Raw genomic sequence first — 25,518 nt, 5'->3', positions numbered from 1 at the left:
GGCCAGTAAGCAGACCAAATCAGCGTATGTTCCAGAATTGGTCTCAAAAATCAATACCTTTCCAGGAATGGGCACCAGGGGTTGGATGTGGTCACTGTGGCACAGGCCAGTTGGGGGTATCCAGCTGTATTGGACAATGATGAGGGAGATGGGTAGCAAGGCAAGGTTCAGGATGGCTGAAGCCAGAGCATACTTGGAAGGACCAAGCCAGTTAAAAGGTGTGCCCAATCAGGAAGCTCCAAAATGTGACATGGGTTTGCGTTTCCCTTTGATTCCTTCCTGGTGGTTTACGTAAGCGGCAGCGTACTGGGGCCAGGAAGGGACGGAACCATGGGGCTGGGTTTACACCAGCTATGCGAAGCCCCTCCGCTCTGCCCCCGCCTGTGAGGGGCTTTCTTGGCTAGGTCTGTTCCTGACAGAAGGGATGCGTGTTGTTGGGGGTGGGGGGCTTGGCATGTGTGTGTGTGTGTGTGTGTGAGGAGAGAAAGAGTGTGTGTGTGTGTGTGTGTGTGTGTGTGTGTGTGTGTGTGTGTTTAAAACACAGAAAAAAGAAGCATGGCTTTCCTCAGCTGCAGAGGCGGGCCGGGCTCTGTCCGTGCCAACTCCCTCAGAGCGGGCACCATGGGGACACGGGAGGCACAGGAAGACTGCAGAGGTGAGGGACGGGTATGGAGAAAGATGGACGCTTGCCATCTCGAGTGCCGGCGGCTGCATGAGGCCAAACCCCATGAACAAAACCCACAGCAGATCGCTGGCAGCCCATGTTAGGAGGCAGAAGACAGTTGGCAGCGCTGCTGCAGAGGACAGCCTGGGAGCAGGTGGATGTGGGCAAGGCCAGCATGGAGCAGGTAAGGACAGAGTGGGGCTCGCTAAAGTGTAGGCACCTGGTATCTGTGTTGGGGTGCAGGTGGGGGCTGAGTCTGACCTGGGTGCAGGTCCCTTGGCATGGCAGCTTTCAGAGAGGGCCAGATCTGAGGGAATCTGGCTGCCTCATATCCAGATCATCTCCGTGTAACCTCTGGGCCCTTTAATATGTCTTGGTGCCCGCTGCTTCCCCATGTGTGCTTGACTGGTGTTCTTAAGATGTGGGGTGGCTTGGCCTGGGTGGGCCATCTGGAACTGTGAATACAGCAGCCACACCTCATGGTGGTCTCAAGGCTGCATCATCTCCACCAATGTCCGTACTCACAGGGATGGTCCTCTCCACCCTGGTTATGCAAGGCCCCCTGACCATGAAGGGATAGATCTGTTTCCTTCGGCAGCTGGGTCAGGATGAGCTGGGGTTATGCTGGAAGGTCCCGGAGCATCCAAAGAAATGCACCCCACTCTCTCAATCTTTCCAGAGTCCCCATCCTTGCCCACAGCCAGGCTTGGCACCTCAGTGCCTGTGTGCAGATCGATGGGACTGAAGCCAAATGTGTCGTCAAAGGGATCCGGGTGCCAGTGCCAAGGAGCCAGCTGCTGAGGGCACGGGTGGGGTGGGCTCCAGAGGGGAGGAGCATGTGGCTAAGCTTTCCTAGCAGCTCCAAGGACAAAGCCCACTCCTTCCTTCCTTAGTGGTCACAGGCTGGTCAGAGAGGGCAGGTCTGAGGAGGGGAACATTCCATCTGGTATGGCATGATCCCAGGTGGCCAGTGAGGATCAGGCAAAGATATGGGTGCTGCTCTTGTGCCCAGGTACCTTTCCTTAAGTGAGGTTCCAGGCAAACATGGAAATCAGCCTCCGTCCTTGCTCCTCTTCCCTTCTTTCCCTTCCCCAATAGAGGCTGCCATGGGCTCTGGGACTGGCGCCTCAGGCTGAAGGGACAGCAAGAGGGACTTGGGCCACTCTGTTCCAGTGTCATGCTCTAGGAAATCACTTTAATCTCAGAAAGGTGTCGTTCAAGGAGGCCTGGGCACTCAGGCTCTGTGGTGCCTGCCCAGCTTCCTCCATCAGGTTGGTCTAGGCTTTGGGACTGTGGAGAGTGTAGTCTAGAGCCCAGCTGAGCAGAGGAGCCTCCGCAGAAGGATCAGGGAGGAGCCTGAAGGTCAAGAGACTGAGAAGCATGATTCAGAGACTGGGAAGCACATTGTCTGGGGCAGGCCATGGGGAAAAGGGAGAGATTCCAGGGGAGGCTCAGAGCCCAGCAAAGGCTGAGCTATAGATGTCCCACAGGCAACCCCGTAGGAAAAGGCTACCAGACATCAGCACTGCATAGCCAATCAGAGCTCTCTCCTTACAGCCTGGGGGAGGCACTGCCACAGTGGGCTACAGCCTTTAGACAGATGATGGCTAAAGCCTTGTGAGAAGAAAGTTCCCTTTGAAAATCCTGGGAGGAGCCAGTTCCTGGTACGGCTCTGCACAGGGCTGGGGATGAGTAGGCATGCGCACACTGGGCATTTGAAAATATTAAGGTGAGAAGACAGACCTGCTGTGGTCACTGCGACACACAGGGCCAAAGGGTTGGTTCTCAGCTAGAAGGAAACAAGGTGACTAGCTCAAGGGAAGGGCTCAAAGGGGACCCCAGTCAGGCTTCCTGCTCCAAAGCACAGACTCAGCATCATCCACCCCCTCAGAGCCCGGGATTCTCAGAAGCAAACTTTGGGACATTAGTGCTGGCCCAGTCTGATCTAGATCTGGGCTCAGCTGATGACGAGGACCTGTCTATAGTCACAAGGCCTGTTTGGTTGGCCAGGGTCTGGGTGGACCCTCTTGCTGTCCTGCTCTGCGGACCATGTCGGTACAGTAAGAATGGGTGTGAGTCAGAAAGAGCTGGAAAAGGCTGTGTGGACTTAGTTCACTGTGCATGCTTTGCCCTGGGGAGTCTGGGTTCACTCAGCTGGGCAAGTTGCCATTGGTCTGATGTTCCTCTGGCAAGGGAATATGCTGGCCTGGTTCAGAGTCCCAGGAGTCTTCAGGTGTTCCTAGCTGTCCACTGTGACCCTGTGGCCCTCAGCACAGCCTCAGTCCACAGTACAAACATACTTATGAGGGGAGATACCCTAGATATGCACTGGGCCTTCCACTAGCTTCAGGCCAGTGTAAGTAGTATACCTGTCTGTCTGTCTGTCTGTCTTCTCTGCCTATGGAGAGTATTAGCTTGTCTCCAGTATGGAACTCCAGTATAGAGGCCCTCACATTCAGAGCTGCTGTGTTCTGACCTGGAGGGTAGGTATAGGGTGGTTGATTACCCCATACTGGGCAGGTCTTTGCTGATGTCGACAGAGGTAAAACAGCAGAGCTGGGGGCCCTCTGGATGAGGAAGAGCTATGTACCCACCTGCCCTTTTGTCCTGGGCTCTACAGTGCCTGAGGATCAGGAGGCAGGCAGGGAGGTTGGCATCCCACCTGCCTCCCAGCTCCTTCCTCCCCCTCTGCCTCCCGAATTTCACAGTGCCTGCTTTCTGCGCTGGCCCAGCTCCCTGGAGACTCCACCAGATGTTCCTGGGCTGTGCATTGCTCCCTAATGAAAGATTCATGCAGTCGCTCTGCCTCTTGACACAAAAACCTTCTGCAGCTTCCCTACCAACAGGAGCTTGGCAGCTAGCTCCCCCAATGTTGAGTGTGAGCTGGCACCTACCAGGAGCACCCCATGGGCTCTGGACCAGATCCACCCCTTGTCCGGAGAAGAGTCAGGGTCACCTGTGGCTTTATCCTTCTCCCTGCCCCAGGACCGCTCTGACTCCATTCTGGACTCCCAGGGCTCAGGGTCAGCAGCTAAGCATATCAACATGGTCTTGGCTTTGAAGGGCAGGAGAGCTCATTCTGCATGGGACAAGCTACTCCATGGGGGACAGACACCCCCCTAAGAGCATCCCACTTTATCCAGCAAGTCTAGAGATAGTGTACTGCCCATGTCCTCCATTGTCCCACACTAACATGTCAAGCCTATGGCCCACCCATATTCCTCTTGCTGGGCGTGGCTGACCAGTCTGATTCCTGACATCCATCCACTGGCTTCTCTGAGAGAAAATCTCCAGGTACAGGCTCTGTAGCTGGGGGCTGAGCTTGCTAATGTGGAGCAAAGGACCCGGCTGTGCCTTCTGTGTGTCACGCTCCCCTGCAGCCCTCAAAAGCCCTCAGGAAAGCCTAGCTACCGCATTCAACAGAGAATTGGCCTACCAGGTCTGTAAACATGGTGGACAGAAAACAGTTCATGGCCACTCCCAGCCATGTCTACAGGAGGCCATAGACTGGGGATAGTCACTTCCTAAGGTTCACATGTGAACTATTGGCACAGGTGGGCAAGGCACCCATACCAGCCTTAGATTGGGGCAGGTTCCTGTGGCCAGTTTGTGGCCCCCTTTCAAAGTCAGTGGCCAAAGCAAGTGGCACAGTCTCTTGTCCCTCTACCTTTGTGTTGTGCTGCTTGTCAGGACCTGGACCTGGTTCCCTCCTAACTGCAGAGTCTCATCTTGCGGGGTTGGCCACATAGGAACTCTGTCTAGTGGAACTCTGGGTTGTCATTCCTCTGGTGGATTGGATTCTTAGACTATCCCAAATCCTGGGTACATCCAAAGAGCTCTGAGTCTGGCCTGCCTGGACCTCATGCCCCATTCACTCTTCCCATTGGCCTTGGTCTCCACATTCCTGGGCCTGACACTGGTACCTTTGCTAGGCTAATAAATATATGACACCTGAATGCCACCCACTTACTCCAACCTCCCTAATAGCACAGATAGTTCACCAGGTACAGGGCTCCTGTGTTTGTGGAGCATCCTTTTCACAGGACTCTTCTCACCTGGTGGTGACTGTTCCTCTGCTGTCAGGAAGACTCTCAAGTGAGACAGAAGGTCCAGGAACCCCTTTACCAAACATCATGCTTGGGGCCTGAACCTCTTTACCAAACATCATGCTTGGGGCCTGAACCCCTTTACCAAACATCATGCTTGGGGTCTGAACCCCTTTACCAAACATCATGCTTAGGGTCTGAACCCCTTTACCAAACATCATTCTTAGGGCCTGAACCCCTTTACCAAACATCATGCTTAGGGTCTGAACCCCTTTACCAAACATCATGCTTAGGGCCTGAACCCCTTTACCAAACTTTATGTTTAAGGTCCCACACAAAGTCAAGGTTCTGCTGGTCCTTCGGAGGGTGGGAGCAGTGTGCCAATGTTTCACTCACTCATCATAGAGGCGGATGACTTGCTGAGTGTCTGTGAGCAGAGCCATGGAAGGGCTTCCATGGCCCCAGGCCCCAACCTCATCATTAGTTCTCTCTGCTTATGGTCCTTGATGCCCTGCTCATAGGATGCTCTGATCATGGTTCTGGGTGGGAAGAGATGGGTGGGATTGAGAGAGAGGTCACAGGGAAGAGTTACATGCTGAGAGCATGGCTGAAGATCACTAGCCCTGGATCAAATGTGTGTAATATGATCCCCGTCACAAACTCGGAGAGAGTACTTGGCTCACTGCCTGCCCAAGTCTCACCCTCCAGAATGGCAGCTGGTGATGACCAGGCGCATTCTGCTATTGACAGTGACTTCTTAGGGTTTAGACAACCCCATCCTTTCACCTCTTCCTTGGGGCCAGCCTCATGTAGGGCCAGGAGATTCTTGGGGCTGCAGGAGTTTCCGGTTCAAGCCTTTCACAAGGCTCCAAGGGACTTCTGTGTCATAGTAAAGAGGACCTGGAGCCCCTGAGAGCATGATTCCTGGCTTTCAGAGTGTGGATCTTGGCCCCATGGTCCTCCTGATGAGCTGTGAAGTTGTCTGCCTGTTCTGTGTTGTAAAGGTACAATGGAGTGCTGCCCTGACACCCTCAGGACACTGCTGAACTTGAGGGCCTGCAATGTGTATCTGAGGAGAAGTAAAGGGCCTGGGTGGGCCTTCTACAAAGACTTCCATACCCATCCCAGTGGGATTGCCAAATCCCTGGTCAGCAGATAGGCAAAGTGAAACCTAAATCTTTTACCAAGGGGTAACAAATGTCATGAGTCACTACTGTGGGGTTGTGAGATCCTGGAGCTCCTGTTCATGATTGTCAGCACAAGAGGTTGAATGAAAACTCATATCTTCTTCCCACCAGCCTGGGACCAAGGAGCCCTTTGCTCTACTCAGGCTCCCATGGGAGTAGCCCAGCAGGCTCACTGAGCCACCAGGGCCATCCACTTCTATTTGGCCTTGGGTCAACTTTGTCTCTGTCAGTTGCCTGACTTAGATGATTGTCTCTGACCACAGCAAAGTAGGAACTCAGCAGGCTGTGGACCACAGAGCTAGGAGCTGTACTGGTGGATCTCCTAGTTCAGTGTCTCCACAGTTAAGAAAGGAAATAGCTCAGAGAGGTCACAGTGCTTCCCTGAGGCCATAAAGCTGCCTGGGGCCAGAGCCAGGATTGAAGAGGCCAGGACCCTTACCTGGAGCCCTGGCCTCCTTTTGGAGACCAGCCACCAGGAACTAGAGCAGTAACCTCTCTCCCCCAGGAACTCCTCAAAGAGACTCCCAGCCCTTCCAAGTTCACTGAATCCAGGACTAATGCCCTTCCCCCACACAGGCAGTAGGTTTGGAAAGAATAGGTTGGAGTCAGGAAGGGTCTGGGCCATGTCTTCCCTCCCTTCCCTGGCCCCCGCCGCCTCTCCCCACGTTGCCAGCGAGGTAATAAGCTATGCGTGTCGTGTAGAAATGAAACATGTTCTGTAGAACAAATGGTGTTAATTTGCAGCAAGCTCCACAGCCCAGCATTACAGAGCGCCTGGAGGGCGGCTGCAGCAGCTGCGCCAGAATTAACAGCCTCGTGCAGCGAATTAGTAGAGCCATGCATCACCATCAGAGGGACAAAGCCCCCCGAACCCCAAGACCCCCACAGCTCTGTGCTCCAGGGAGGAAGCTGGTTCCTGGTGGTGAGAAAGGAAGTTGTGGGTTTCTTCCCTTCTGGAGGTTCTACCCCACAGGAGTCAGTGGCTCTACCTAGGCCACATATAGCTGGCCTTCCAGAACTGGGGTCACTGCATGGCCAGCTGTTGTCAAAATACACCTGGGGCCTGTCCTAGTTGGGAGCCTGAGCTCTCAATGCCCACTGTAGAGGACTCACAGGATAACACCTCCTCCCATCCTTGCCTACAGACTGTGCTCCAGGCCTTTCTCTCACCCCTCCCCACCAGAGGCCTAATTAATCTGCCTGTCTATTTACTTCTACTTATTGCTCGAATATCGGGCTGCTTGGAGCTGCCGGTCTGTATTGATCGCTCTGAGATGCACCATCTCCCTGGCGATTCGTCTTCCTCTGCGGCCCGCCATCCATCCCGCTGACGAGTGTCTGCCCTGGGTGTTAGGAGAAAGCTGCAAATTGCACGTTACATCTTAATGGGCAATTCCAGTAACTTCATCGCATCTGATGAATATTTAACATCACCCATCCATCCCCATGTCGCTACCCAAAGAGGGGGGGGGTTTTGGGGAGAGTCCGGGACTTCCACTTGCTGTCTTCTGCCTTGTACCTTCTGAATTTGGAAATCTTGGCTATTCTCCCTGGACAGGTGGGAAGATGGCAGGTTGTGGAGGGAGGAGGGCATGTTCATTTGTCTGTGCTGTGCAGAGCTCAGGGTACTGTCTCTTGTTTTCCAGCATTGGTCTTGCTTCAGCTATAGGTCCCTACCTCCCTTCTCCTCTGTGAGTTAGAGGATCATTCTGGAATGTTTGTCTTCTCTTGGGGACCCGAGGTATGATTCTGCTTTTGAGACCCGTGCTGAACCCTGGAGGCTTCCCATGAACACTTGTAGAGTGATGGACCGATGGGTAAATGAGCCAACAAGAACCTGGACCCAGAATCATAGAACTTCAGGCAAGTGTCTAGAAAGTATCTACCACTCCGGTAGTATAATGGGGAAACTGAGGGCTGCAGAGGGGAGATTATTTGCTCAGCCACAGCCCTGGGTTACACACAGCTCTTAGGTAGGGACATTGAGGAGACGCCTATATTCCTCTCCAATCTTGGGATAGCTTGCAGGTCCTGAGATCACAGTCTTCCTGCTGGAAAGGGTACCTGTGCCAGGTTGTATCCATAAGACTGCAGCTGGGTCTCACTCACTCCTCACAGCTGCTTCTGGCCCTCCACACACACACTGACAGAGGTAAAGGCATCTGTAATTGCAAAAATCATTCTTAGTTTTCTTGATAACTAAGAATACTCACTGTTTCACATCCCACAGGTTGTGAGTTTGGTGTATCACCGACTCTGCTGCTTCCACGGTTAGGACACATACTGCTTTATCCCTCATCCCTAAACTGGAAGGCAAGGTACTGACTGATGAGAAGCCGCAAAGTTTAGAGCCTTTAACTTGGGATGCTGGTGTTGGGGAGATCTGGATCAAGCTCAGCCTCGGCCTTCAGCTATGCCAATTTCTTTATCTGTAGACAGAGACTTACTGTTATTCAGAGTGTATGTGTCAGGATTCAATGTAAGAACATAGTTTGTACTTCTGGTACCAAGTCCGTATTGTGAAGATAATGGTGGTGATAAGGGTGATGATGTTGAGACTAATGACAGCTAGTGATAATAAAGATGGTGATGATGGTGTTGGTGATGATGGTGTTGGTGATGATGGTGTTGGTGATGATGGTGTTGGTGATGATGGTGTTGGTGATGGTGGTGTTGGTGATGATGGTGTTGGTGATGATGGTGTTGGTGATGGTGGTGTTGGTGATGGTGGTGTTGGTGATGATGGTGTTGGTGATGGTGGTGTTGGTGATGATGGTGTTGGTGATGATGGTGTTGGTGATGATGGTGTTGGTGATGATGGTGTTGGTGATGATGGTGTTGGTGATGATGGTGTTGGTGATGATGGTGTTGGTGATGATGGTGTTGGTGATGATGGTGTTGGTGATGATGGTGTTGGTGATGATGGTGTTGGTGATGGTGGTGTTGGTGATGGTGGTGTTGGTGATGATGGTGTTGGTGATGGTGGTGTTGGTGATGATGGTGTTGGTGATGATGGTGTTGGTGATGATGGTGTTGGTGATGATGGTGTTGGTGTTGGGTTGATGATGGGTGTTGGTGATGATGGTTTGGGATGATTGGTGTTGGTGATGATGGTGTTGGTGATGATGGTGTTGGTGATGATGGTGTTGGTGATAATGGTGTTGGTGATGATGGTGTTGGTGATGGTGGTGTTGGTGATGGTGGTGCTAGTGATGGTGGTGATAATGATACTAACTGGTGGTGATGGTGGAGCAGTAGTGATGAGGGTGATGGTAATGGCAACGATGGTGGTGGTGCTGCATGGTAGTGATGGTGGTGATTGACGATCGCAGTGGCCATTATGGTTGTGACACTGCCTGCAGTGTGAGTGGATTTAGATTGCTGAACCCTTCCAGGACCTCCCACCCTGTTTGGCTCACACCTCAGAAAGGAGCTTCCTTTTCTGCAGTTATACAACCTTCAGTGCGTCCAGCAGATCGGGGGCAGCCTCATTAATCCTCCCACCAGCCTCCTGACTGGCAGATCTCAAGCAGGTTGAGGCACAGGCCTGGGACCATGGTTGCTGCTGAGATTACAGGACAACACAGTTTTGTAGGAATTTAGAGAGGAAGGGAAAGGTCACACTCAGACTCTTGGAACAGCAAACATCTAGGCTCCACGGGAATCAAAGGGCTACGGTGAAACCCGACACGAAAAGCAGGCGGGAAGCACCAGGAGGAGACCACGCCCTGGTCTCACGTGGTCAGTCTTGTGGGGATCAGCAGTCAGTTCACTGAGATGGAGCCCAAGGAGAGTCTGTGCCAAGATAGGGCTCCATGTTCATAAACCAAGGCCGGAAGGGACAGCTAGCCAGCCTCTGTACAGCAGAAACTGGGAGGCTGTGACTGACAGGCAAGGAGGGTGGGCTTCATCAGTAGATTAAGTAATAAAGGGTTCCAGGTCTGGACCCACCTTCTGCTTTCAGAATGGTCAGCTCCTGGGCCCAGCTCTCCTAACCTTCCTATCCATTGCTGGCACCAGGCAACCTCTGTCTGTTATTCAGACTCCCATTTTTTCTGAGAATCGCCATCTACTCTCCACTTCAGATCAATATTTACCTACAATGGCAGCACAACACGTCTGGACGGTGAATGCTATGCCTGGGCTCTGCTGACAGTGCTCTACACAGCATCCCTGCTGTGGTGCTGGCTGTGGGTACCAGCAGTGTGGAAGGCCTGCGGGGGAGGGGGCTGGGGGGGAGGGTCTTGTTTGTCAGGGCAGGAATAAAGGTGCTTAGCTGGTGGGGAATTGGAGAGTAGATGGCTATTCATGGTCTCTCCTCTCCCCCTAGAGCAACAGCGCGGAGCCGCCCCTGGCCTCTGAACCCACCACCAGACCAGGGGTGGCTGGCGGTCACTGCCTGGTTACATCTGCGGTGCACGCGAGAGCACTTCCAGATGTCCCAGAAGGACCCGCTCGAATGTCAATTCCATCTTCTCACAATCATTTTCCGCATCCTCTTAGCGCCGCAAGAACGCAGCCTGCTCGTTTGAATGCATAATTAGCCCAAGCATTCTACCTCGCTAATTTCAAGGCAGGGGACGCCAGTGGAGGGGGCTTAGGAATTTGCATATTAATTTAGCCGAGGGAGAGAAAAATTGTTTACCACTTTCTCGCAGTTGCTCACAGAGGACTTAACTCTTTGTACTCTCCATCTGGAGCCTCCGGGAGGGAGTGCATGGGGGTGCAGCTAACCCTCCTCCAAAGACCCTGCCTACCCAACTCAGCCCACCTAGGAGCTACTGGACCACTCTGGGGTGCCCCTGAACACACTGTTGGGTTCAGCTAGCTGTCCCTGACTTTATGGGGCCATGTTTCTAGCCACTTCAATGTTAGACAGTGTGGGGGCTCACAGGTGACCCCAAGTACCCCTCCTTAGCTGATCTTTGGGAGCCAGGCGTCTGAGTCCTTTTGGCCACCTCACTGCCTCTATCTATTTGTTCTCTGGTTTGCTCCATGATTGTTCACTGTGTCCCACGTCTAGGGTCAGTATAGTGCTGGGTATATAAGAAGTGGCAGGTTAGCCATGGCTGGCCTGCCTTCCTCACAGGCTAATTACTGGCTGCGGTGGCCAATGATGACAGACATGCTGCAAATAGCTCCCAGCATTCCCTGGAGTAAGCATCCCCTGCAGAGTCCAGTACCTGGAGGAAGCACCATTTGCCTTGGCTCTTGCAGAATGCGATGCTTCTCCAGTTGATGGAGCTGGTGTGAGGAAGGAGGCAAAGGGACACTGAGGATACAGGAATGGGCCAGTGGTCCCCACCATATTTAGGGGCGTGTGATGTGTCAGGTCAGGGCTGAATGGTGGACTCAAGTGTGTGTTTTAAAGACAGCCAGACCTCCCTGAGCCTGCTCGTTGCCTGGTGTAGTGAGTTGCAGTGATTGCAGGCGACTCTGGTTCCCATCAGGACTGTGTTTCCACAGTGCAAAAATGACGGTGTGTACTGTGCATGATGACTTCCTGGAGGACTAAGCCGCGGCAGCTCTGAGTACCGGAAAAGAGTTGCATGTGACTTGGTTCTTCATAACAGAGACACTTTGCTGGAGGCAGGTTTAGGCCCGCCAGGAAAGGCCTGTGGAGGGCTGTTAGGGTCCTGAGTACCCATGGCAGGCAGAAGGCTAAGGTCTGAGAACAGAAATCAAGACGTTGGGAATCTGGAGTTCTGGGGAGCCATAGTTGAAGTCTTTTGGCCACAGGGAAAGGATGAACACCAAGATGTCCTCCAGCTGAGGCCCTCTCTAGACAAACATGAACCATGCAAGTTCCCACAGAGCCCACGTGGCCTTGGCACTGACGGCCACTTCAAGCAAGGAGCCAAGTCCTCTTTGCAATATCAGTGGCCTAGAGACCCAGAGGCAAGCTGCTCACCATCTGTGGCCTTCCTGGGATTTTTCTCACTGCCCTCAGTCTGCACATTTGCAAAGTGGCCCGGGGTGAACCCAGAGAGCCTTGTACTGAGCCTGACTCTTGGCACCTGCCCAATGAGACCAATGCCCAGATCCTGCGGTCAGTAGACAGGGCTGATGACTACAAGAAGCCTATCATTCAACTGCAGAGTCACGGTCTTGGTGACCAGACTGGAGGCTTGGCAATTCGAGGGGCATGGCTGAGGTCTGAGAAACAAGGGTGATAAGGACACTCTGGAACAGGACTGTGCCAGCTATCTCAGAAGCCGATTGTGGGCCGGACGGAATAGTAGAATTGAAGCATAAAATGAGACCTAGAACTGGGAAACTGCAGGCCATGATGGAGGGGCTGCGAGTGAGGGGCTGCTGGGAACCACACACTGACGGGCCCCTGCAGGAGCAGGTGCTGAAGACACACTTGGTCCCCATATAAGGCTTCAGAGCCCCTGACCCAGCTGGACTTCTGGACTCACAGACTTAGAGAGCTAGAGGCAGGGCTGAGCCTTTTTGTGGTTTAGCCAAGTTCAACTAAGATGTGTGCCTGTGACACCAGAAGAGGCACACAGTTCAGCAGCTCATCCCAAGCCCCACAACCATCGGCAGAACACTCTCCCAGTCCCTCAGGGGGACCATCAAGTGCACGTTTAAAGGGGGAAGTTTTATAGGATAAGGATTTGATAGTGCTGAAAGACCCTAGGGACACATCCCAAAGCTCAGAGGGCACAGAGACAAACTCCTACTACCCAGGGAGGAAGGTCCAGCAGGGAACAGGTGTGAGGCTAGTTCCATCTGGGAAGTCACAATTGCTATTCTGTTTGATGGACAGATGGGATGGACACACCTCCCCCAATCGTGTATACACCTCACCTGTGCCCAGGGCCACATCTCTTCTTCCCTGACTCCATGGGGCCTCCCGCATAGGAAAAGGTAAGGCCCATGAACTAAAGTGTAAGGCTTTGTTAGGGAGTAGAGAGCAGAGGCCCAAGGATCCCAGGTGTGTAGCCAACACAGGTTCCTAGGCCAGTGTAGATCCAAAGTCCAGACTCCCTTCATGAGCCTGTCTAACAAAGTGCTCACCCACCTAGCGTCTCAGAGCTCCAGGGGAGGCAATAGAGGTTCCATATTTCACACCTAGCCAAGCCCAGTTGAGAGAAACTTGGTATTGGCTATCCTCTCTGGCTTCCTTCCCCCTGTGGGCTCCCTCACTCCGGAAGATCCCCTTCCTTGGCTTCCTTCCCCCTGTGTCTCCTTCTTTCTCTGAACCTCAACTCTCCAGGGTTTATAGTGACACACGCTCTTCTTTCTCCTGCTCCAGCAGGTGTTCATCGGGGACTTATGAGATGAATGGCTAATGGATAGGAAGCTGGTCTTTGGGCAGGGGACTTGGCTGTGGCAAGGAGGGGGTCATGTTCATGTGAACTCTAAAGGCCAGGGCAAGAAGTCTGTAGCCAGGCAGCCCGTATTGCAGAGGAGGGCAGGCACTGCCGTAGCAGGGCGGGAGCCCTGGGGAAGCAGGAACAGCTTGTTCAGGCCCCCTGCCGTTCCTGCTCATCCAAGTGAGGCAGGCTGGCTTCCTTTGTGTGGATGTGTGGGCGTTGTGGGCTGGGTCTGGAGGTAATTTGTCTGCCTCCTGCAGCTGGCTGTCATCTCACATCTGTGAAGCAGCTTCATTTCACTGTCATTAAAAATCCCAGGTCTGACAGGTAGCAAAAACCTAACGTGAAAACAACATCCCAGGGACCAGCCTTGCCTCTGGTGGGAGTCTTGCTCCTGACCAGTCTACTCCCTCAGGGAGGCCACATGGGAGTTGGCCTTCTGCTCTGTCCTGGAGAGGGCTGGCTGGGTTGAAGAGGTGTTCCCTGCTGCCCAATACAGAAGCAGAGAGTGAAGGGGCAGGGGGGAAGCTGTGGGAAGGCAGAGACCCATCCCAGCCATTTGCTACCTGGGCTGTGCCACACAGCCATCTGGAGGGGCCAAGTACTGCCCATCCTTAGATAAAGCAAGGAGGTCCCAGAGATCCAGGCACACACACCAGGCCATACTACCATGGTTTCAGCCTCTGCTGGAACCTCCTGGGAGGGGACCCTGCCAGGGGTCAGGCTGGCTGTTTCTGATAGGTCCTTTTTCTGCTCACTTGACACCTCTGTTTTTCTGGGTAAGGGCAAGAGCCCCATTGGGAAAGTCTGACAGGATCAAGAGAAGTCCCAATATGTCCCTCTCTCTTTTCTGATGTCTCTGAGCCCTTCAGTGTAGGGTCTGGACTCCAGGAGCTGGGCCAGACTCCAGGCCACCTCTTGAAGCCTCTCCAGGAAGTGTGGCAGCGGCTGTCTTCTCTGAACCTCCAGGGCTTCAGCCCTAAAGAGTAGTGAGTGGACGGGATGCATCCAGCCCTGGCACATGGAGTGTACTGGACTTTAACCTCAAGGGGGAAGCAGCCTGCAGAGGGACTACCACTCACAGCTCTACCGTGGCCTGTTGGAAAGCACTTGGATCCTGGGGAAATGGTAGTTGCTTCAATCTCTCCTCTCACAGGAGACCAAGCCCACAGGAGATACCAGGCCCCACCATACATCTGGTACCTTACCTATCCACCAGGAGGCAGGCTCAGAGTAGTCTGCACAACGGTACTGAGCCTGTCCTGGGCCACGGTAGACCTGTGTGCACTTGTCCCCACTGGTTTTGAGGCCTCATCACTTAAGGCTGTGAGCTGGACCTGGATTGGGCGGAGCCTGCAGTCTTACCCTCAGGTCCAGTGCATAGGTAGTGTCACTGTCTAGAGATTTCCTAGGACTCTGAGCATTGCTGAGTCCTCCTGCTGGGGAGTCAGGAAGCCCTCCCGAGGCCTGGAGCCCCTCCTGGAGCTGAGAAGCCCAGCACAGGGAGGGTTAAGCGCTGATGATAGCTTTGTCTCTGCATCAGTGTACATAATGTGCTGTGCATTTGCATACTGCAGTGTGCGCTCAATTAAAATGAACTTTTAATTTCTTCTAAGTAAATTACTTCTTGCCGGTACGTGATGTGCACAAATGTCAGAATAATGGGAGAGCCTTAATGAGCTGGGGAGTGGATCTGGTGGGGGCTGCCTGGAACAACCCCTGAAACACACAGGTCTACATGCCACACCGACATAGGGCACACACTGTCCCTCAGGCAGGCCACACGCCAACCTGTGCCTGCTGGTTGTATCTTTTCTATCCTCGCCGTACACACCTTGGCTGGGTCATTATTAGTGTGGAACTTACACTGTCTCTGCTCAGCAGTGGTCTTCTCCCTGTGTGTTTCAGATGCCTGCACACCCACATATGGAGGATCCCCGCCCCCCAGGAAAGTGTGGATTCATTCAGCCTCACTTTCCCCTTCTACTCCTTACTTTGGCTGGAAACGATGGTATAGGTGTAAAGGGCTTGAAGCAATCGGAACTGAAGGCAACCGGAAGTCGTCAGCAAGCAGGCTCCCTCCACCCTCAAGGGGCCAGCGCCTGAGGGCAGATCTGAAGCACGCAGAAGGGCAGGTGATCCTGTATCTGGTCAGAAGGGGAATGGAAAATCGGACCAAGACGCGCAGCAAGTGCAGGGGGAAGACTGTCACCCCAAGGCCTGACCTCACCCATTTGATTTCAAGTATCTCTCAGATAAGGATATAAGGAGCATCATCAGTTTTCAACACAGCTGGCACGGATGGGCTGAGGGGGAGCCCAGCGGAGCTCCCAGGCCCAGGCTCGGGCACAAGGCATTAGCCTCACTCAGCACTTGTTTCAGTACCTTGGAGAGGTCCAGAAACAGGCGTGGCAGTGGACCTCCCCCCATCTCGGTCCTGTTAACCAGGCCCTGCCCTTTTCCACAGAGGCAGCAGGCCAGAACACCACTGTGGTACCACAAGTCTAGGTTCAGCACTGGCTTCAACACCCACAGGTCTCACGGCCCTGAACACAATCACTTGGAACCTCTTAGCCTCTTGTATGTGCCTGGGCCTGAGGGTGCCCCAGGCCACATTTAAATGCCTGCTCTAGGAGCCAGCAAGATGGCTTCGAGGGTAGAAGATGCTTGCCGCTAAGTCTGACAACCTGAGTCTGATCCCTGGGATCCACATGTTAGAAGAGAACTGACTCATACAAGTGGTCCTCTCACTTCCATGTGTGCACAGTAGCATGTACATGCCCACATGCACACACGCACGCACACGCACGCACACACTCACACACAGTGCAAGAATAAATAAGATATAACCCTCCATTCCAAGTTATGTTGGAACTACTCCTAAGTGTCTCTGGGACCCTAGACCACCTGCAGAACATAAATTGGTCTCACTGGGTCTGAGGCCACGTCTTGACATCTGGCAGCACCACTTGTGCAGCGGAGGTGACAGTGCCTGCCACTACTCTCCTTAGGTGTGCAGCTGCTATGAGCCAGACTTCTGACAGCCACAGCTTGGCCTCTCATATCTATCTCCCCGAGCCCCTTGGGTCTAGACTTGTCAACAGAACCTTCTGTGCCAGTAGCAACTGTGCCAGGAGGGGCTGATCTACAGACTGTGGCCTTTGTGGAGGAAGGTGGCGCCAGCCGCGCAAACCTTGGTGATAAGGCCTCACTGAACAATGTGGCTGCGTGTATCCTGCTCCACAGAGGGAAGTCAGGGAGGGTTTCCTGGAGGAGGGAGGTAGCAAATTGATTATGGAGGGTACACCAGGATGGGTGACCCTGAGAGGACACAGGGTGAGGAACACAGGCTTGACTGGACTGGAGGAGCACGTCTATCTTGGGCTTCCATCTGGGTTACTAGAAGATGCAGTTACCATGGAGAGTGGGGGTCGGGGAGCATCAGTGAAAGGTGCAGGCCCCATAGCCCACATGGCTGGAGAGACAACCATATGGGGGTAGTCCTCACAGCTACGGCTGCTAAAGAACACAGGAGAAGGAACAGATGGGAAATGATGGACGTGTTGGACAGACAGAGTGAGGGAAGGGATTTAGGAGAAGACTCACCATGGAGCAGAAGGGGTGGGGACTGTGACTCGGGTCCAGCCCCAGGATAACACACTGAGGTTTGAAAGATAAAGCTGAGTGCATCATAAGTGAGTCGATACTGTCCCAGTCAAGGAAGGTGACCCTGTGTGGAGGCCAGTGTAGAGCAAACCTTCAGAGAATCCCCCCTCCCCACCCCCCGTGACCAGCCCAGGGTGACAGATGGGGAGGCCAGCAACAGTCTTCACTGGAAAGGTGTAATAATTAAGCACCAGCAGGTCACATGGTCACTGAAACAGAAGAAAGGAGGCAGTCCCAGCCTGGCAGGGCTGCCTGTGTGTGGTCCCTATGAAGTAGTGAATGGTGCCTCTGCATGTCCACCTGCCCAGCAACCCCTGCAGGCTCACTGGAAGTCTCTATAGCAGTGCTGAGCAGGCAGTGCTGGGCAGGAGGCTGGCTCCATGGGATGTCCTTCTCTGCTGTACCCACCTTGGATGGGCACCCACCCTCTAGGACCTCTGACCAGCCAAGCTATACATGTTGGCCCTCCCCCCAAAGATTTACCAATCCCCTCACCCCACCTTTGCCACAAGGTCCTGCCTCTTACCCAGCCACCAGACCCCAGAATGCTCTCTCCATTCTGATCTGCCCTTGAGTGATAGCTGGGGGCCGAGTCAAAGACAGGCCCAGCACACAGTGAGGAACAGGTTGGTGAGGCCCCAGCTCCAGCTTTATGTGCATTTGAGCTATAATAACTGTCACACTCCAGCTCTTGTGATGCCCAAGGACCCATCCAGTTCCACTAGCCGTGCTGTTCCCACCAAGTGGGGGAGGGGACGCATCTCCAGCAATCCCAGTGGCTGAGCTGACAGGCTGAACCACTCTCGGATCTCTTCCTTTCTATTTTTCATACCCATCTTTCCCCTGAAGAGGCCTGAGAGTTGCCACTCCCCTGGAATTTGGGATCTGCATATTCAGGTGTGTACACATAGGTATGTGTGCTCACGTATGCGTGTGGGCATGTCAGGTATGTGTGCCCACCAGTGTGCACGCATGAGGTGACTAGAGCTCAGCATTCCCCCCATTGGTGAAATTTACATTGAACCACAAATTAATTTCATAATTTTTTCCTCTCTAATTATGCCAACATCTGTTGCAAGGCAAGCTGTGCGTGTGCATTTTAATGTTCCTCCCCTGCCCGCCTGCTCACAGCATCGCTGTCTGTCTCTGACTGAACTTTTCAATAATGATCGCCAAGAGAAGATCTCAACTTCCATTTCTCTTGCTGCTCAAGAGGGGGAGGAGAGATGATGGGGGAGGGAAAGAGAGAGCAGGGTGAGGGGGGCAGAGGGAAAGGGAAGGGAAGGAAGAGCCAAAGGGAGTCACGGCACATGGGTGGGTGGTGGGGACCTCTGTATTCCTTCAGGAAGACAGTGTGGCTGTGAGGAGAGCATAGGGGCAAGATGGGGAGAGCAGCTGGAAGTCACATGTGTCATGGCCAGAGACATAGCTGCTTTCTCAAGGCTGGGAGGTGAAGGTGTAGCCCTTGGTCTCCTGGGAGCACTCCACACTCACAGAGTCGGTGAGGAATCTAGCTTGGGAACCCTGGTACCTCCTCTGTGTGGGGTCCTGCATGGGTCCCTGAGACAGCCTCTGGTCCTGACAGAAGGCTGAGTCTGACACCTGTATGTGGTACCCACACTTAAAAAGAAGGTGCTTCTGAGTGTCCTGAGAAAGAGTATTGGCACCCCTTGCCAACCTTCCCAACAGCAGCCACCTACTGGCCTGAGGAAGAGGGTGACCCCAAAAGCATCAGAGACAAGGGATGCTCCAGAAACAATCCTCCATTCTACCCTTTGACTGAATGTACCCATTCAGTGCCTGAATGTGTAAGAGTATGTGTGTGAGCATGTTGTATGTGTAAACTTGAGGGCTATGCACATGTATATGCATTTGTGCTCAGGCATACATGTAAGCATGAGTTATTTGTGTTTATGCACACGTGCGTGCCTTTGTAGACCTGCATATACTAACTTCTGCTTAGCCCTGCCCAGCAAATGGATCCCAGAGAGATTGCATGCATCAGGGCCCTTGTTTGCTGTCAAGCCTGAAATCTGGCTCTATATCTTATGTGCATCTTGTGAAGCTAGGCAGGCACTGGTCCTCTCCCATGAGTTTCGGTCTCCTCAGCATTTAACAAGAGTCAAACATCCAGCATCCACAGAGAGGTCACTTGCATGCAGCAGCTGTTCCCTGTAACAGGTGAAGGCATGTGATCTCAGCTCTGGTCCTTCTGTGGAGATGGAGACTAGCACTTCAGAAGTGGGTCTACATGCCCTGAACCTGTTACTTTCTTTCTTCTCATTGCTGGAAGAGTCCCCACTGGTCCCCTTGCTGCTCAGGTCCTCCTTTCTGCAGCCCATCCACCCAACAGTGGCCACAGTGGAACTTATGAGCATAATGCTTAACTTGAAGCTGCCCGTCACTCCTCACTGACCTCTGGATCACATCCACCATCCCGTGACAGCACTCTGGGACTGATCCCTCATCCTCAGTACTTGTGAAGTGCACCTGAGCTCCACTCTCTGGAGAGCCCCAGCCCTTTCACATGCCCTCCTTCCCAACCCTCCTCCTGGTGACTTATGGCCTTGCTTGGCATCTCCTAGGAGGGCTTTCAAGCTTGCTCCAGGTGGGCTGAGGCTGCCCAAGCTCATGCCACACAGGCTTCCTGGTAGGCATCATTTGCCTGTTTCTCTGCTCCCCCTACCTTTATTCCAGGCTCATAGCTTTTCCAGGGCAGAATATTTCATCTCAACCCCAGGGCCTGAACCATGGTTGATGTTTAAGGACATTCTGTTAAATACTGAACAAATTCCAAAGCAGAAACACATTTGCCAGCTCCCTTGGATCCATTTCTGGGATTGTGGCGTCCAAAGACCTTTGCATTCTTTGCATTCTAGACATCCACCCTGCCCAGCAGACAGCAAGCAGGGGTGAGGAAGAGCAGCCACCTCCCAAACCCATGTCTGTAGACACTGTGTGCTGACATCAACAAGGTAGCTACTAAGCTCCAAAGAAAGCCTGCACACTTTCCTCAGGTGAAGTGCTAGCCTTCGGCACCTGTGGGGCATCGGCAGGCTCAGAGTGAGACTCTTCCCCCTGCAGAGACCCCCAAATGTACCCAATGACAGAGCATCTGATTGGCTCTGGGGGGATGGAAAAGGCTCTAGAGGGACCAGGGTACTGAAGGAATCCCATCACAGATGGAAGGGCGGGAAGTTAGGGAAGGAGGTGGATGGTAAGACCGCTTCTGGCCATGATTAGAATAACAGACGTTGGAAGTACATGCCTGCCAAAGACAGCTGCTTAGCTGCACAAACCCTGCGCATGGTGGTTTAGCTATAGAATGTCTTCTGGAAGGCTCTTATGTGGGATGCTTGGTTCCCAGCTGTGGATCCAATCCTTGAGAGGTGACTGGATCCTGAGAGTTCTGACTTCCTCAGTGAATAGACCCACTGAGAGATTCATACTAAGATGGCACTACCGGGGGTGGGGCCTGGTGGGAGATGGAGCTCGCTGCGGGGGGTGGGGGGGCATCCCTTAGCGGGTATCTTGTCCTGGGCTCTTTCTTTCTAGTCTCTCCGCTTTCTGTTCCTCCCCTTCCCCCACCCCCCACATCTTCCAGGCTGCTGTGAGGTGAGAAGTTTCCATCACACTTACTGCTGTATGATACTCTACCTCCCTCAGGCCCAAAGCAGTGGGGCCAGTTGACCTCTTACTGAAGCTGGCGAAACTGTGAGCCAATGTGACTCTGCCCACCTTTTAAGTTGTTAGGTCTGACACAGCAGTGAGAGTGTGACCGACTGAATGGAACAAGCATTTTCAGGTGCTGCACAGACAGCTACAAATCACGCCCAGCTTTCTGCCTGGAGAAGGTTCTCAGGCCTCTGCTGAGTGATGTGGAGACCAGTACAGTGCACTAGTCTTAGTAGATAGAGGAAGCAGGGGTTGGTGTTCAAGGGTACTGAGGTGTCTGCAATTAGTGGAGTATAGAGAGAAGGAAGCTATGCAAATAAGAGGCCAGAGCTGTACACAGGAGTTCCCTGGAACCACTCATGACCAGAGCAGAAATGCAGAGGCCCCATGAGAACACTCATGGTGGAGAGGTGAGTGGCACCAGTGTTCGGCGTAGGCAGATGGAGTGCAAATACTGGCTGATGGCCCTGGAAAGGCAAGTCTTGAGAGCAGGGTGATGATGGCCCTAGCACAGAAGTGCCAGGGAGCCGTCTTTGTTAACAGGCTCAAAACAGCTTTGCTGGGTAAAACTTCATGGCTGGAACCAATATTATCCTCTTTATAGAAAAGATCTTAGAGGACAAACCCAGAGAGGGGCGACCCAGATGTTGAAATTAGAAGAGAAAGATTTGAGTGAAAGACAGGTGAGCAGACATTTGGACCACAGAAAAATGATGAGTAGACACGAATATGGATCCATTTTTAAAAATACAAGTTTAAGCACAATTGTAAAAACTCAACAGGACTATAGACATGCTTCAGCCCTTGTTTAACAGTCATGACGCCCTGGATTTGATCCCCAGCACTATGTAAACCAGGCATAATGGTCGCTTGTACCTATAATCCGAGAACTCACAATGTGTTTACAGGAGGATCAGATGTTCAAGATCATCCTCAGCTACTGACTGAATTGGAGGCCATCCTGGTATGCACGAGACCCTGATTTAAAACTAGAACAACAAAAATTCCACCTGTGGTAGAATTCCAAGCACTATCACATGCATGTGATCAGAACCTGGAAGGAGAGGGCAGAGATTCAGATCGGATGAAAACTATCAATCCACAAATCAATAAAGGTCATGTAGCATAAAACTAAAAAGCAGGCACATTGTGGGCAAACAACTAACACCAAAGCTAAAGAGACCACCCCAGAAGCAGGTAGAGAAAAACAGGTGTGTCACAGACAGGGGCACATGGTAAGGAATACTGATGACTTCTAATCAGAAGTGATGCAAGCCAGAGGCAGCAGGAGAGTGTCTTTAAAATGTTGAAACAAACCTATAAACAAATAAAAATGAAACATCCTTCAAGAATTAAGGTGAAATAAAGCATTATCAGGTAAACAAAATCTGAAGAAGTCCATCATAGCAGACATGTGTGTAAGCACCGTGGAGAAGTCCTTCAAGACAGAGAGGAGATGGTCTGGAGAGCCTCAGACCAACCCAGAACAGAAGCCAAGGGAATGCTGTGACACAAAGTCCTCTTCGGATGACCACAAGATGGAAATAATGACGTCTGGTGGGGAGCATGGTATTTGCAGAAGGAGTGTGTGATTTCAACTCAGGACAAGAGGGAAGAGGTACCACAGCAGCATCCTTCCATAGCATCAGATCAATTCAGTGTAGCTGTGATAGGAGCCCAAAGCAAAGACATCATAATCCTCAGAGCAGCTGCCAAAAATAAAGGAAGCTTAGAGGTGTATCTCCTAAGTAAAATCAATAGCCAAATGATTCAAACGTAGGCAAGAAGGAAAATAGGAAACAAAAAACTAAGTTTCTATAAAAGACAAATAGCAAGATAGGTTAAACTCAATCATGTTAATAAATTAAATATAAATGGGTTAATATTTGGTTTAAAAGCAGAGGTTGAAGGGCTGGGGAGAGTTGGTTGGATCCCCAGCACCACAAAAGAGGAAAGGAAACAAAAGGAGAGCCAGTGAGATGGCTCGGTGGGAAAGGCACTTGTCCCTAAGCCTGACAACCTGAGTTTGATCCCCCAAACCCACACGGTGGAAGGAGAGGACTGACCCCTGAAAGCTGTCCTCTGACCTCTACGCACATGCTGTGATGTTTGAGTGTGCATGCATGTGGGTGCTCCCCGCCCCCCAACACAAACATAATTTTTAAAAATTGTAGAGGAAAGGAAATCAAGAGTGGGTACGCTAATAGAGGACAGAGTAGCTGCAGACAGTGTTATTAGAGCTGAAACGCATCAGCTATGAACTCATGAGGAAGACCCATGGTCGTACATGAGTCTGCTGAGTTCTCAAAGTCAGGTGGTGGTGCTGCACACCTGTAATCCCAGCACTCGGGAGGCAGAGGCAGGCAGATCTCTGTGAGTTCGAGGCCAGCCTGGTCTACAGAGTGAGTTCCAGGACCGTCAGGGATACACAGAGAATCTTTTCTCCAAAAAACAAAAAACAACGAGAGAGAGAGAGAGAGAGAGAGAGAGAGAGAGAGAGAGAGAGAGAGAGAGAGGTTTCATAAAACATGAAGCAAAACTAGGCAGATCTAAAGGGAAACAGACAAACTCAGTCTCAGTTGGAGGTTTCAACATCCCCATCAAATATATAGATGGAAAATCAGGAGGAGGGGAGGATGAGGAGAAGGAAGGAGCTGAGGACAGTATTTCAACCACTGTGGCCTCATTGATATAAACAGATCCTTCACCCAACAGGAGCAGAATACATAGGAATTGTCCCTAAATGAAATAAGAGGAAAATGGCAATATTTTGAACAACTTTATTCCAATCCATTGGACACCGGAGGAGCTTGGGTAATTTTGATACAGTCAGAGAATTTACTTAGACTCTTTCTACTACACTCCCATGTCTCCTACCAAAAAAGAAAACAAAACCCTGAAAATCTGAACATACAACTCACAAGTCCCTCCTCTTTCCCTTGTCCCTTTAGGTGCCAGGACGTTCAGAGAGGAGGACCCTGGTCTCAACAAAGGACAGCCATCTATGCCATAGACAATCTGTGGTTTCTACAAATGCTATTTTGTTTTCTGACATTTCTCAAACTTGCATCGGAAGCAGATGTATACATGTTACAAATAAAATTTCCAGAAGAACCAGTCTTTGTCCACAAGGGGCCTTGGCATCTGCTGGCCTGTCTGAGCTTGGCATTCTGAAGACCATTCCACTGGAGTGCCCCCAGCTGTGGCTTCTTCTTCTCTAGCCACCTCTGGAGTCCGAACCTGCAGAAGCCCCACCCTTGCTTTGCCTCTCAACCTGGTTCAGGTAGCCCCATCCTCCATGGCTACAGCCACGCTATGGATGCTCATGGAGCCAAGCACAGAGTTGAGAGCAATGGAATTCCCAGACACCAGCATGCTCTGCTCTATGCACTCAGGGGCCCTGCAGCCAGCACCACCTTGGCTTACAGCCCCAACAGGACATGGGAACACTGAAGGGGGATGTCTATCAGCTTCTTCTCAGGCCAATCCATGGCTCCCCTCTGCAAAGTCGCTGTGTGTGGGATCCTTGGTCTCTGCTCATATGTCACTTGCCTGGACCCTGGGGACCACAAACATGCCTATGAGCTGGGTGGCTACAGGGCCACACACGTGGCAATCCTCAGCAGACACACGGTGGAAGGCTAAATTGTGGCCTCCAGTAGCCTGAGTCCTCTCACCTTGGAGGGGGAAACTGGCTGCCTGCCCTGCACAGAGAAGGATACAGACACTAGGCTCAGACCTACCATTCCTAGACTGGCGATACCTTCCCTGGACTCAGTTATGACAGTATGCATCCAAGGGCTGTCACAGAGGAAAAGGCAGAGGCTAGGATTCCCAGCCCTGTTCCCACTTCTGGAAAAAAGCGGGTGGCCCCAGCCCACCCCCTCTTCTGATGTTTGCTGTGTTGTTGTTGTTGTTGTTAATTCCTCACCAGGTGGAACCAGCACTGTGGGGCTTAATTAAGCTCAGCCAGCTGTTGCTGAACACGGGGATGCAGTGCACAGCCGAGTCAGCCCGGAGCCGTGGAGCAGGGGGGACTGGGGCCGCAGAATCCCAGGCCAAGATGGAGTGTGGCCTGAATTCGGGGAGCAGAAAGCTGGAGATGCCAGGGGGACTCTGTGGGGAGGTCCAAGGGTGTTCAGCTGCTGCTCTCCCTCTCCTCCCCTCCCCTATGCATTGACCGATCTCAGATCCTGAGAACTGGGACCCACCCACCCTCACAAAGGACATGAGAGAGTCCAGGGAAGGTCTTCAGGACACGCTGCTCAGCACTGGGGCAGGAGTTCTGGAATGAGGATGAGAGAGAGAGAGAGAGAGAGAGAGAGAGAGAGAGAGAGAGAGAGAGAGAGGTGGTGGATATATGTGGTATTGGGGGCTGTGTAGCAGAGTGTGCATATGTGTGTGTTGGAGGGGAAATGTGTATGTGGAGGGGATGTGTATGTGTATGCAGTGGTAGAGAGCATGTGAACACATACACTGGGATGTGTGTACGGGGTGGGTCAGGGTGAGTGTACAGAGGTCCTCTGTTCTCACTGGTTGTGGTTAGACAGGCTCTGCTTTCCCCTCAGGTTTCACAGAACTTTACTCACCATTTCCATGAGACATTAGTAGATATTTCAACAAAAAGGTTGGCAGTGCAAAGCTCTGGGCCAAACAAAGAGGAGCTGCAATGATGCTGCAGTCCTTCTCTGGCCCTTGCAGCCCACCCTTGCAAGAGTTGGGGCACCCCAAGAACCTTTTCTCTGAGGTGTCAGTAAATTGAACACGCGCTAGCAAATGTCTGGTCACGGGAGTCAGGTGTTGAAATCGGAGGGAGCTAGGAACTCACATGAGGGTCCCTTCCTTTATATCTAGAGCAAGAACAGAAAGGGACCACGCCCACACCTCAGACCCTGACTCCCTCCTAGCAAACTGTCAGAGAGAAAAAGACTCTCTAGACAGAACAGACATCCCCG

General features: G+C 52.3%; 1 long non-coding RNA gene across 3 annotated transcripts; it reads left to right on the top strand.

The window, feature by feature from the left end:
- Positions 1 to 306: 306 nt before the first annotated feature.
- Positions 307 to 24,456, top strand: LOC118584785. Of its 3 annotated transcripts, none has more exons than XR_004945059.1 (3): positions 307 to 404; positions 570 to 848; positions 15,131 to 18,069. It is a non-coding gene; the product is annotated as an uncharacterized LOC118584785 (long non-coding RNA). The 3 variants fall into 3 exon arrangements; XR_004945058.1 differs by lacking the exon at positions 307 to 404 and adding an exon at positions 23,515 to 24,456 and having other exon boundaries at positions 505 to 848; positions 15,131 to 17,785; XR_004945057.1 differs by lacking the exon at positions 307 to 404 and having other exon boundaries at positions 505 to 848.
- Positions 24,457 to 25,518: the final 1,062 nt, after the last annotated feature.

The sequence above is a fragment of the Onychomys torridus genome, chromosome 5 (genome assembly GCF_903995425.1).
Source record: "Onychomys torridus chromosome 5, mOncTor1.1, whole genome shotgun sequence".
NCBI lineage: Eukaryota > Metazoa > Chordata > Mammalia > Rodentia > Cricetidae > Onychomys > Onychomys torridus.
This window is presented reverse-complemented; position numbering and strand designations above follow the sequence as displayed.